At 40.3% G+C, this 12,260-nt stretch overlaps 1 protein-coding gene across 8 annotated transcripts in view; it reads left to right on the top strand.

Annotated features, from left to right (window-relative positions):
- The window catches only part of SMPX (small muscle protein X-linked), a 44,495-nt gene that overhangs the window by 15,315 nt on the left and 16,920 nt on the right, over positions 1–12,260 (top strand). The window contains exon 5 of one of the 8 annotated variants that reach the window (XM_074814666.1): positions 5,369–6,893. The exons of 6 other annotated variants lie outside the window; for them this stretch is intronic. The gene's annotated coding sequence lies outside the window, so the exon portion shown is untranslated. Of the gene's footprint in view, positions 1–3,337; positions 3,551–5,368; positions 6,894–12,260 lie in introns of those variants that run through there. One more of the 8 variants, XM_074814667.1, reaches the window with a different exon arrangement.

Below are 12,260 nucleotides of genomic sequence, written 5' to 3' on the forward strand. Positions count from 1 at the left end.
GAGATTCTCTCTAAAGAAAAGATTTCTACAGAAAGGTCAGCAAAGTAAAGGGCATCTTGAAAGCTGTGAAGCCATTATGAAGTAATTTTTGTCTTCATCCTAATTTTGGTGTTGTGTTGGTTATCAGGTTCTGACAGTGACACAGATTTCTAGATTTTGGATAGTAGTCACAGATCATATCTGAAAACTTAGTTTCTAGAAGAGTTGCAGGCACAGTACTAAATGGAGACTAGGAGTTTGGGTTTGTTTGCAGTGTGGAACTAAGCATGTGCATAAATTTTACATAACATTAGGATGTAAATCAATCACTTGCCACATCCAGCAGCCTTAAATGATACCAAATCTAAGGATTGTCCCCTATGGAGGACATTCATTCATCAGTTCAGTTGTTTTAGGCATGACCAGCAGCCTTGTATAAAATGTGATATAGTCAGTGAATTGTTTTATGACTCATCCTGCCAAGCCAATGAAGATTATCTTTATTTGAAAGAAATTAATGCTCACATCTGCCCGATACTTTGCTTTGTCTCCAAGAAGGGGTTAAGTGATCATCCTTTGGATGTGATGCTCTCTAAAGAATGGTAAACTGACTGGTCAATAGAATATGCCTGTGCAGATTGAGTACTGATAAATGAGGGTGTTCTTTACACAGTTTGGAAATCAGTTCTCTCTCACATCAGTACAATAAACTTTTCAGATATTCACTGTTGAGGGATTTCCCTTTGATAGTATTTTTATATTTCTTGTGGTACTCTGTAGGAAATACCCACTGAAACTGGTAGAAGAATTCCAAATTCTCTGGATAATTTCCATTATGCTGTAATCCTATAACATGATACCATAAAAATATCAAAAATATACATAAAGATGTCAAAAATACCAAAGGTTTTACAACTACAACAGTTATTTCTAACACTTCCTCCGAGTATTGTCATTTTTCATTGCAGTTTCAGTAAATTGCAAGTCAACATGATCAATTTTGTTTTAATTTTGCTTCATGTTTTCTTGCTCAGTTTTAGAGAGTGCAAACCCATCAGCAAAAATAAGGAACCCGCAAAACAGTAGGTTGGTCCATTATTTACAAACCCATTCCTACATAATTTGCACTTTACAGTAACTTCTGTTAAATATCTTTGGTCTTGCTCTTTCACCAAATTAGGAGAGATGAATAGACTTTCTAAGATCATAGTTATGAGTCTGAGTTTGTGGGAGGGATATAGTTAGTGAGATGTCATGAAGTTGGATCCACTGAAGGTCATAAACTGCTTATCAGTTAAGATATTCCTGTAGTCATCCCCTGCTGCTGGTCTGTCATCTAAAATTAACTAATTAGCATACTCTTCTTTGTCATAAAGAATTTTTTTCTTCCACAGACCTGCAGATGTTGTGTTTGATGCAGCGAGTTTTAATATACAACATGAGTTGTGATTCGTTTTCCTTTTCTCCATCTACAATATTTTTGCTGCTCCTTTCCATTTCTACATGCACTACAGTGAAACATATGCAAAATAAAATAGTAACAAAATTGCACACGCTAATCAGCTAAATATATGTCCTATTGAATAAGTAATGGTAGGCAGCATTTAATTTGTGACTAATGGAGACTGCTATGGCTGAGATTTATTGCTGATTGTTGTGATATCTCATGTGATAACTAGTATAGTGATTGTACCTGAAAATGGGCCTAAGCACAAACTTGCATTTTACCTGAGAATATATGTAATTGCAGCTAGTTACTGCTGCAACTCCTGTTCATTCTTCATTCTGTACCCCTTCACATTTTGTGTCCTGAAGTATGGGGGTTTGCATAACAAGACTTTTTACAATGTGCCATGAAGGGCCAAGGAGTCTGAATGCTGGACTTTGGCTTTAAAGGACCTAAAAACCTTCAGCCAGAGTGGTCTAGTCTTTTCCCCTTGAAGGAAACTTTCATACTTACTGAAGGAACTTCTCAAAAGGCAAAAAGGGGAATTTACTGTTGTGAAGTTACAAAAAAGTCTGTTGTGGATATACAGGCAGCACTCCTGGCACTGTGTTCTGGTCATGTTTGGAGAAAAGGCTTGTCAGAATCCCCATGAAACCTTGAGAAACCCCGCGGCTGGTACTTGTAGATAAACTGTTGTCTTTACCTGGAACTCTACTGGAGAGGGTGGTTTAATTTCAGAAGATAGTTCTGTTGTCAGATTACAGAAGCAAGGGAGCTGTCTTTTGAGGGCAGAAGAACAAACAGCTAGCAAAAGCTTCCCAGGGCAGTTTGGCCTTTGCATTACTTGCAGCATGACCTCCTCTATAATATATTGAGAATCCTGCCCTACATAAAATGAGGAATCTTGTCAGCAGAGAAGCCTCTGAGATGGACATCACTTGGGGAAGAAAGAGAGAAAGGGAAAAAAAAACAAGTCCCTTAGCGAATAGAGCTCTTATATCCATACTTACAAGATGTTCCTTGGTGTTGTTATTAATTATTTACAAAAAATGTCAATTATCCTGGGCTAAAAATACACATTATAACGTTGTCCACTGACTACTGTGGATTTTAACTACAGTTACATGCTATATACTGTTCTTAAACTGCATCCCAGTTAACAGTAGCCATCTACCTCTCCCAGCGTCACTGCTCTGACACACAGTTCAGTGATCGTGTCTTATTCCTGTGGTCACATGGACCAGAGGGATACAGTTAAACTGCAACTGTACAGTTACAAGCAAAGTTATTGCCATTTTCTCCAGAAATACACCCAGTGCTTTGTTAGTAGAGGAAGTCTGACATGCTGTGAGCTCTTGAAACAGCCCCACAGTTTTAAGAAGATGTGTTCATTTGACTAAGCCCAAGTAGCCAGCCCTTGTGTGAGAGAAGGGAATCCTGCATCCAGAGGATGCCAAGGTAGGTCAGAAGCTCAAATCTACTTAGCTGGAGTGGGAACAATGGGGTGAAGAAGGAGGATGTGCTGCAAGAATTTCTGCAGGACCTTTGTGCCAAAGTCAGAGGAGGCTTGGGTGGATCTCATCAATGTATACAAGTACTTGAAAGGAGGGTGCAAAGAGGACAGAACCAGGCCTTTTTCAATGGTGCCCAGTGACAAGCCATCCTCGGACCCACTCGCTGTTTGGCCTGTGTTAATTTCAATGTAATTCTTGTGGTTTTCTATCCTTAGTTTCCTACCATCCAGCCGTCTTTGGTTTAGAACTCCCAGATTCACAGCACTTGGGGATTTCATGGCAGGCACCAGTTTTACCAGGTCACTTCTGTTTGTCAAATTGTCCCAAGAAACTAGGTAGTTGAGGGTTTGGGGATTTTTTAACAGCATGTTTAAGCTTCTTTTGGTTTGCTTTCCAGGTTTTTTAAGTCTACTTATGTCATGCTTTCAGACTTTAAAACAGAAGAGCTAGAAATTTCTTTTCAAAGAGAAAACTGGAATCTCCAGGACATAATTTAATATCAGAGGAACCTTTGGAATCATGTTATCTCCTCGAGAAAAAAAAAGTTATTCATGTCTTATTTCCAAGAGTATCTGTGTTCGGAAGTAAAAATTTAATTCATTGTCTCTAACATGGCCTTGCAGCTGTCATGAACTCAGAGTCTCTTCTCTACCACCTACGCAATGCTGTGGTAAGCCCCTAGCATGTCATTCCTTAGGCCTTTGCAAGTTGAGGAGAGGTTTCCTTCTCATTCTCTTGTTGAACACTGGAAGTGAGGAGGAAAGCAGACTGGAGAGACTCTGCTTTCTAGATGCCTAAGAAAGCTTGAAGGTATGTGTTAGGAGGTTGATTTTACCAAGTCAAGAACAGGGAATGTTCTTATGAACAACAAATGCTTCTACATAAACTAGTTAGGAAAAGAATGTGGTTTGTGGTTTTGAAAACTGACTAATAACTTCAAAACAAACACTGAAAAATCAGAAAAAGTTTTGTTTCAAAGCAAACTACAAGAATGAATACTTGTATTTTTTCAAAGCATAAAATATGAAAAAAAAAGTCTTTTATTTCCAAACCATGTCTTCAAGCAGAGCATTTTTGTTACTGGAAGAGACAAGCACAAAGTAATAAAGAGCTCTACTAATTTTTAGAACATGAGTGTCTTATTTACTCTTCTACCTTCACCATACTCAAAAGAGTTTGCAGACATGTAGAGATGAACAGGCCACTACACAGACAAGAAATTTCTTCACTGAGCCTCTCGCTTTGAAATGTTAATGCCCTTAAAGTAACAAAATACTTCCCACGCTAGCAATGTGGTCCCACAAATCTCTGCTCCATTCTGGAGTGAGAACTGTCAGTTTCTGGGAGAAAGTTCCAAGCATTTTGTTTGAAAGATGAAAATTCTCCTTTTTTTTTTAAAAAAAAGTGAGTCACTGCTATTTAATAACTGCTTTTCTGTGATCACTCTGTTGATTACTTGTTCCTGAACTTTTATTGTTAGACTCTTTCATATAGAAACCTCTACGTTTCCATCAGTGCTGTTCATAAAAGATTTTTGTAAGAACTAAACTTTTCAGTCAATTCCCTGAGTTAGATGCAATTTCTGGGGTGACATCCCTCAAATGAAGCTCAGAAAGGCATGAAGCCTCCTGAAGATACCAGGTGTGGAGCGATCAGTGAAGTGTGAAGAGGGAATATAGTCAGCAGGAGTTTTCTTGCTTATGTCTGCTATATGAATTAAGAGGTAGTATGAATGAACTCCAGCACTGGACAATAAGTACCACTAGAATGTATTTCTCATGGAAATCTCAGAACAGGATATCAGGAATCCCTAAAACTTCAGCTATTTGCTGTGTGAACAGATCGTTTTATTTAGAGAAGGTCCTGTGACTTAAATGACGCTAACCCTGAGGCACACACATATAAATCCATGCAGAACCAATTGTAACCATGGGCATTAGAAACTGTTTGAAGAGTGGAAAAGAGATCATACTGTCCACGGTTAAAGAGTTATGAGTGAGATGAGAACAATGCTGTTTCTCTGTACCTGGCAACTGTCCTGCCAGTGTAAGGTATGCCTGGAGCACTCAGACAATGTAATGACAGGCATCATCAGAAACCCAAAATAATAAGCAATTCCAGTGTTTCTAACCTTTCATGGTTCAAAATGTATTCCGCACAAAGGTTTTCAAGTGCCTACATCAGAGTAAAAAGGCTAAATGCTTTTGAATACATGAAGTGCAACTTCCTATGTTATTAACAGCTCAGATGATAATTTTATCAAATCTACATAAATTGTAGCCAATTAAGCTGACAGTACAATCTGAAATATCACAGGTCTGATGTGATAATCAAATGAATTTTCTTCTAAATTTAGCTCTTCATCATTTTGTTTTATAGTTTTTATTCATTTCATTTGATAGAAGATTACCTAATTATGTTTTCACAGCCTTGTGCTCAAGAACCACATAAATTACTGCATCACTGTACTTCGTCATCTCTTGCAGAGATGGCTCAACCTTGCATGACCCTTGTGACCCCTGTCTGGGAGCAGGCCATCTACAAGTGTCACGGGCCCTGCTCTGTACTTACAGGATTACACCTACTTCAGCCATCAAATTACTTCTCGTGTGCCTTGTTTTGAAAAGTGTAGTTCTTTTTAGTGCCAAGGCTACCTCTATTCCACATTTGGTTGCAAATTCCTTGTAGGAATAAATATCATCATATAATGGTAGAGCTCACTGTATATAGGTAGAACACCATATATAAGGAGAGCTCACCGTTACAGTGATCCCAACAGCTGTTGCCCAGTCAACAACACTACTGAGGAAATATGCTGCAGATGTTATTGGGTTTTGCTGTCCCTGTCTGCTGCTGTTTTAACTTCCTAATTCCCCTTTGACTTGCAACAGCAGTCTCAAATACATTGTATTTCCATGCACTGATGTTACTGAGTGTTACTGATTTGTTATTAATTTGAGCTGATTTTAATGATTTTTGGTGATTTGGATAAGGAATGGTTAGGCTTAATCAATTAAATGGAATTTTACAGGAGTATTAGTTTTATAAAAAGATAGTGGTGTAATGTTTTAACTAGTCATGGAAATACTGTATTTAGTTTAGAGTAACCGTACAACCAATTATGCTGCTACGAAGTCCTTTGTAAAGTCCCAGGCTAAGGCCACGTAGGCTGGTAATAATCATTAACCAGATTTCTATTCAAAGAATAAGACTCATGATGAGGTACCATTGTTAGACTGTTTGGTAAGGACTATTTATTGCCCTGTAGATCAGGTGTTCTAAAAGTTACATTGTGAAAGGGCCTTGAAGCATGTTAAAATCACAATGTGAGCCAAAGTCCTTGAGTCAAGGGCATGCATTGGAGGGTCTTTCTTTTAGCTCAGTAGTCCATGGTGGTCGCAAAACCAGGCCCCTGACTCATTTTAGGACTCAAGTGCGCATGACCGGAAAGAGGTGGGAATAAGAAAATGAGTTATGGGAATTATCATGTTTATGTATGAGAACTTGATTACTGTATTCTATATAATCAACATGCTACACGAGTTAGGTGTGTGTTGTTGGTGAGACGACTCCCCTATGCGCCCGGCTGTTAATAAAGGAGTATCTGCTTATCTACATCACATTGGCGTTGATAAGTTCTTTTATCCCGTTTTGGTGACACTGAGAGAGCAAAGTACACAGCATAAATGAGCATTTTCCTATGGGAACATGTATTGGTTTTGCTCTCAGTGTTGGTTATACTTTATTTTTCACATTTGATTTGCTGCAGGCTGTAGCTAGTTGAAAGGAAACTCAGATGAACTAACCTTTACTTGGGAACAAGTATAAAGTCTGGTTTTCTCTTCCTCCATTTAGTGGTTATATTAGTATGACTGTATTTGTTTCTGACTGCAAATGGCTGAGCTCCGTGTACAGACAGATTCAATAAAAGCAGAATAAACCCTTCAGACTTGGTCTTCAGAACTTAATCCCCCACTTTGGTAAAGTTGCCTTAATATTGCTTTTAATTTAATAATTCAGTTATTCAACTGATAAAAAATAAATCGAGTCCTTTAGCTTTTATCTCTCCCGGGTCTTTGTTCCTGTTTGTTGCCTTGGAGCGAACCTTGTCTTAAAATTGCTGTTACTCCTGCATGGCCTTACAGAGCCTTTCACGGTACAGAAACGTAATCTCAGAGCAAACAATAGCTGCGGCCATGAATGCACTTAGGGAAGAAGAGGGCAATGTCTGTGCTTGCCCTGCTTCCTAGCAAATGAGCCACGGGAGAAACAGGCTAACCAGCCCACATCCGCTGCCGTGTTAGTGCATTTTAACAGTGGTGGTAGCAGCAATACTCGTGCGCACAAGGAGAGAGCAGGACTGGCAAAATTGCTTTTACTGAAGAAACATCGAAGAACAAAACACTTCCCCCAAAGCCAAACTGCTCCTGTTCTGAGGGAAGGATGATCACAATAACTAGATGGTGTTATTTCAAGACTTTGAAAGGTGCTGGCTTTATATATAAGATGAAACCAACACAAAGTGTGTACTGAAATGGAAGAGAATACAAATCCAAAGACTTGAAACCAAATATTTGAGCTGAAATAGGCAGAATACAAGAAAAACCAAGCTTCCAGTTGTTTCTGTGTTTTGCAAATCATGCTGTTCTTGAGCGCAGTATCCCTCCCAGACATCATCAAAGACCAGGACAGAGTATGTCCTCTGTTGTAATTAATTAAGGATCTCAGACCTTTTACTTTTGAATTTCTCAATTTCCTTGGTTTTGTGGTTTTGCCTGAAAATAGTTGAACTTATATGTCTCTTCAGGGTTTGAATGGAAGCATTTATTTTGGGGAAAAAAAGTAATCTTTCTCCCTTTTAGTTCTCAAGACAAGAAGAGCTCTCTTTGTGAAGACAAGAGGCATATTTTCAGTTTTTCAGTCCATTTTGCTGAAAGCAAAGTGAATTCAGATGGATGTATCTCACATGTACCCTTTTTTTTAGTATAAGGCCTTCATTCAAAAAGTACCAAATTACGTGATGGTGTAGTATTGCAGTCCTTTCCACTCTTTATATGCTTTTCTTATTTTTATTCTTAAATCTGGCATGGAATAGATTTGCTATTATATGTTTGAACAATTACTTTTGGGGCAAACCAGTTCTGCTTATTTAAGGAGCAGCTAAGTGTTGTCTATCAAGTTACTACAGTTTAACACATTAATAGACAACACCTGAGTCACTGTTGAGCATGTGCATGCTTCAAAGTCTTTGACAAACCAGTAGAAACCTCAGTGAAGGAGTTCATGTTCTGCTTCACATGTGTAGAGAATAAGAGATTGAACCTGGCCAAACACCACAGCTCAGCTGACAAGCAGTAGCTTGCTGGCTCATGGGGCAACTTGGTCACATGTCCAAGTATGAAGTTATTTGCAGTTTCTTTGAAATTAAAGAAATCTGTTTCCCTAAGGCAGAATGAGAGACAGAGCAATTAGCTCCAACTTCTTCAATGCCTTACTTTAATAGGCACCATAGAGGTGACTGGAGACTGTCTCCCAGAGCAGCTTGTGCTGACCTGAGGCTAAAGGCCTGATTTTTGAGCTGAAGATTGACCATCCTTCAGCACAGTCAAGCCCTTGGGACGCCATCTGCAGTGACAGTTTTGGCATCTAACAATTTCCATCAAGGCAAGCCCACAGTATGAAAATCATGCGCAATGGCATTAAGAGTGCCTTGAGCCAATAGAGCACTCCTTCACGTACCTTGCCAGTGTTTGGGATTTTATTAACAGCACAGGGATCAGATGCATTTTGGGCAGAATGATGCAGACAGCTGTTCCTGGTAGCAGTGGAAGATGACAGAACAATGCATTGCACTGCTGTGTACTCATTTGCCTCAGAGAGGCACTACAAGCTCTGTGTCTCCCAAAGTCTCTCTTTACCATGGAGATGATCCTCTTGCATCATCTACCAGTGGATACAACTGCCTGGACTCTACCTTCTGTTAAACACCTACTGGCTGGTGGCTCCACCATTAAAGAGGGCAGCCGAAGCCTGGGTGTAGGCAGACAGGGGTGGAGAATACATGGCCCAGAGCCTATGGCACCACCTTCTGCCTTGATTGCTATGTCCCAAGGGCTGGATGAAGGCCAGCATTGTCTTCCCCTTCCCGGGTGCACTAGCATTGCTCAGGGACAAGTTCTGGTCTCCCCTCAAGAGGAAACTGGCTGTAAGGAGACATACAAAGGTTACAGAGAGACTCCTGTCTCACCCATAGTCCCCAGTGTCTCTGACCTCACAGGTCCATCCAGAAATGTTCTGCCCTGCAGAAACCTGCTCTTCTGCCATCTCAAGAAGATGGTGCTGCATACGCTGTTAAGAAACCTTGAACCACTTCTGCAAGCAGCATCGTGAAGCTTGTGTGGAGAGCTGTTTAGATACAGCTAATAGAAAAAATTGAAAACAATCAGGTTGTCTTCTCTGGGGCTTCAGCAATGTCCTGAATAGAGCCAGGAGCCATTTCCCCCCACACTGGATTTACAGTGTGAACCGTCTCCTCGAGATTCACACCTGAGTATTTCTTTTAAAAACAAGAAAAGCAATTTGAAAACATGCAAGAGAAGGAACCTGCTAGTGGCCCCTCCTTTCTGCCTTGGCTCGGTGATTATCACACATACCCAGCCAGGATGCATGAATAAAGCAGGTCAATTCTTTTTTCTCCTCAGAAGGATTAAAACCCACATTTTTGCCTCCCTGGAGACTGCAGACTATCTTGGCAGGGGGCACCCTTTCTAGACTTTGAGGTAAATCTAGGCTGCCGTGCAGAAATGAATTAAAATTAATCTGTAGACAAGTGAGCCTGACAGCAGCTTAGCAATGTGGAGCTCAGCTTGCAGTAGAGAAACCTGCTTCCATGTGCCTTAGCCTGTGGATTGCTGTGTACCTTGTCCAAAGACTAATTTGTGTAGCAACAATTTTTTCAAGCTGTGTTTTAAAAGAAACCAGGGTAGCTGCTGCTGTGTTTTTGTATGAAGGCTGAAGCAATTATGTAGGTGGCTGAGGAGGAAGGTCTCTGTGGAAACCTACTAGGCTTCTGTGTGCTGCTCAGGGTTACATGTCTCCCTGGTACTCAGCTGAGCAGGTTTATCAAAACTCAGGTATTTGTAGACGGGCATGAGCACAGTGTGAGGTTACGGTGTAGTTGGACCATGGTTTTGAGCATCAAAGGTTTGGAGTTAAGCGCCTACATCCCATGTGCACCTTAGGCATCTAAGGATTCTGTCCCTCACTACTAAGGAGCACAATCCTATTGCCACTCAGTGGGAACTATGCTCCTAAATTGCTTAAGTGCTTCTCAAAATCCCACTCTGAATCTGAATATGCAAATTGCATATTGTTGATTGTTAAGAGTGAATGGGCCTCTGTGTCCTTCTGCAGTTAGAACCAGGACTCGTACTGAGAGCTGTGCAAGTGCTCCAGCAGGAACTGCTGTGTGTACATTCTGAGAAGAGCCTTTCAGCAGAGCTGAGCAAGAGATCTTTTTGAGAAATTGTAGACCTTGTTGGTGCAAATTCAAAACAAAAAGTAGTTGGTCTTGAATTGGTCTTGGATGCATGTTTTTTTAACAGCAGGTGGTTCCTCTCACCTTTTCCTTCTGTTTCTCAGTGGAAAACATTTTTTTTTTCTTTTCAGATTGTTTAGTCAAAAAACAATTTTGTGTTATGAAACAGGGTGTCATGGGAAAGTTTAGTTCTCCCATATATCTTCCACTCAATCCTAATACCTAATTTCTAAATGCTCACCGGTCACAGATTGCAAAATCAAGTTTTAACAGTACAGCCTTGTACAGACAACATGCTGTAACACCTTCATTTATGTTTTGAAGAAATCTATTCCACGAGAAAAAATGGGCTTACATTTGAAGCTTTAATGAATGAGAAACCCCTGCAAACACAACATATATATACCAGTTAGTGATGTGAAAGAACTTCATGTGTACTGTAGCTGTATGTACCAAATATTAAACAACTTGACAATAAGCTTTCCAAAGAGGAGACAGTTACCATGCTACATGCAGTGGCTTTGAAAAACCAAGATAATGTGAGAAATTAAGCATATCCTGCATGGACCAGATGTCAGAATACACAGTTTTCTAATACAGTCAGTTACATGTCAAGTTAAGTTAGTAGCCTGAGTATGATGTCTTGCCTTCATGCTTATCCATCTCTGAAGAGATCCTCTGGGTTATGCACAAGACAGCTGTCAAATTTCCTGAGCTGATTAAGACCTCTCGCTTTTCCATGGCAAGGAGGCCACGAAATCCAGGACAAGAGTGTTAAATATTCAGAAGAGGCTGCAAAGAATGTGGGTTAGGGAAAGACTATGCTGGGTTTTGACAGTTAGCAATCACTTTCTTACCATACTTCCTTTTCCTCCCATTTGCTGTATTTTTTCAATGTATTTTGCTTCATATGAAGTGCTAAGCAATCAGAAAAAGTCTTTGCAAAGTACACAGAGACCTCTCAGTTTGAAAATAAAACCATAGCCAATTTCCATCTCTTCTGTAACTATATTTGCAGGGATGTGACCATTGTCTCAGGCCCTCTCTTCTTATTGCACATGCCAGAGTTACATTGAAAGAAAACAGGTGGATGAATAGAACTGTGATTAATCAAATCAATCATGCTATGATATTATCTGTAGGCATATCAGATGTGCCCTGTATTTATATGGAACAACATTCACTCATACTTTATGAATTCTGTTGAGAAGAAGCCATATGACCAGGAGAAAGTGGCATTTTTAGAAAATGTAACTAGCACAGAGAGTCAAATGTGGGCTATTTGCAGTACAGCCTGAGTAAGGTGGCAGAAGAAGCAGAATTAGTGATGAATAAATTGGATATCACTGCCCAAATAGAGACAGCTGAGATTTCTGTCTTCTTGCTTGGAGATGAGCCCCTTCTCAGTGTCTTCAAGACCAGAGAGCTTGCTGTTAATGCATTAGAAGCAAAGATATCAGTCCGAGAGAGCTTAGGGATGGGTATTGCTCCAGGGTCGGCAGCACTTGGCTTGCCCCAACCCCATGACCCCCACACTCCCCACCCTTGTTTCTGCAATACAGCTATATTAAAGTGGCAAGCCACACGGCTCCACGCCAGCCTTGCAGTTGAGGAGACATAACCTCCCCTGCCTTTGCACCCCAGCGGGGACTGCTAAACATCACCTCAGTTGACTGGCATCTCTGGACATATCTTCCCTTTTTGTTGAAGAGCAGCACAGGGCAGCGCCGTTTGCCTCACAGAGCTTCCAACTGCCTGAGTGCCAGTGAAATCCCTGAAAAAC

This window comes from Strix aluco, chromosome 2 (assembly GCF_031877795.1).
Source record: "Strix aluco isolate bStrAlu1 chromosome 2, bStrAlu1.hap1, whole genome shotgun sequence".
Taxonomy (NCBI): Eukaryota; Metazoa; Chordata; class Aves; order Strigiformes; family Strigidae; genus Strix; species Strix aluco.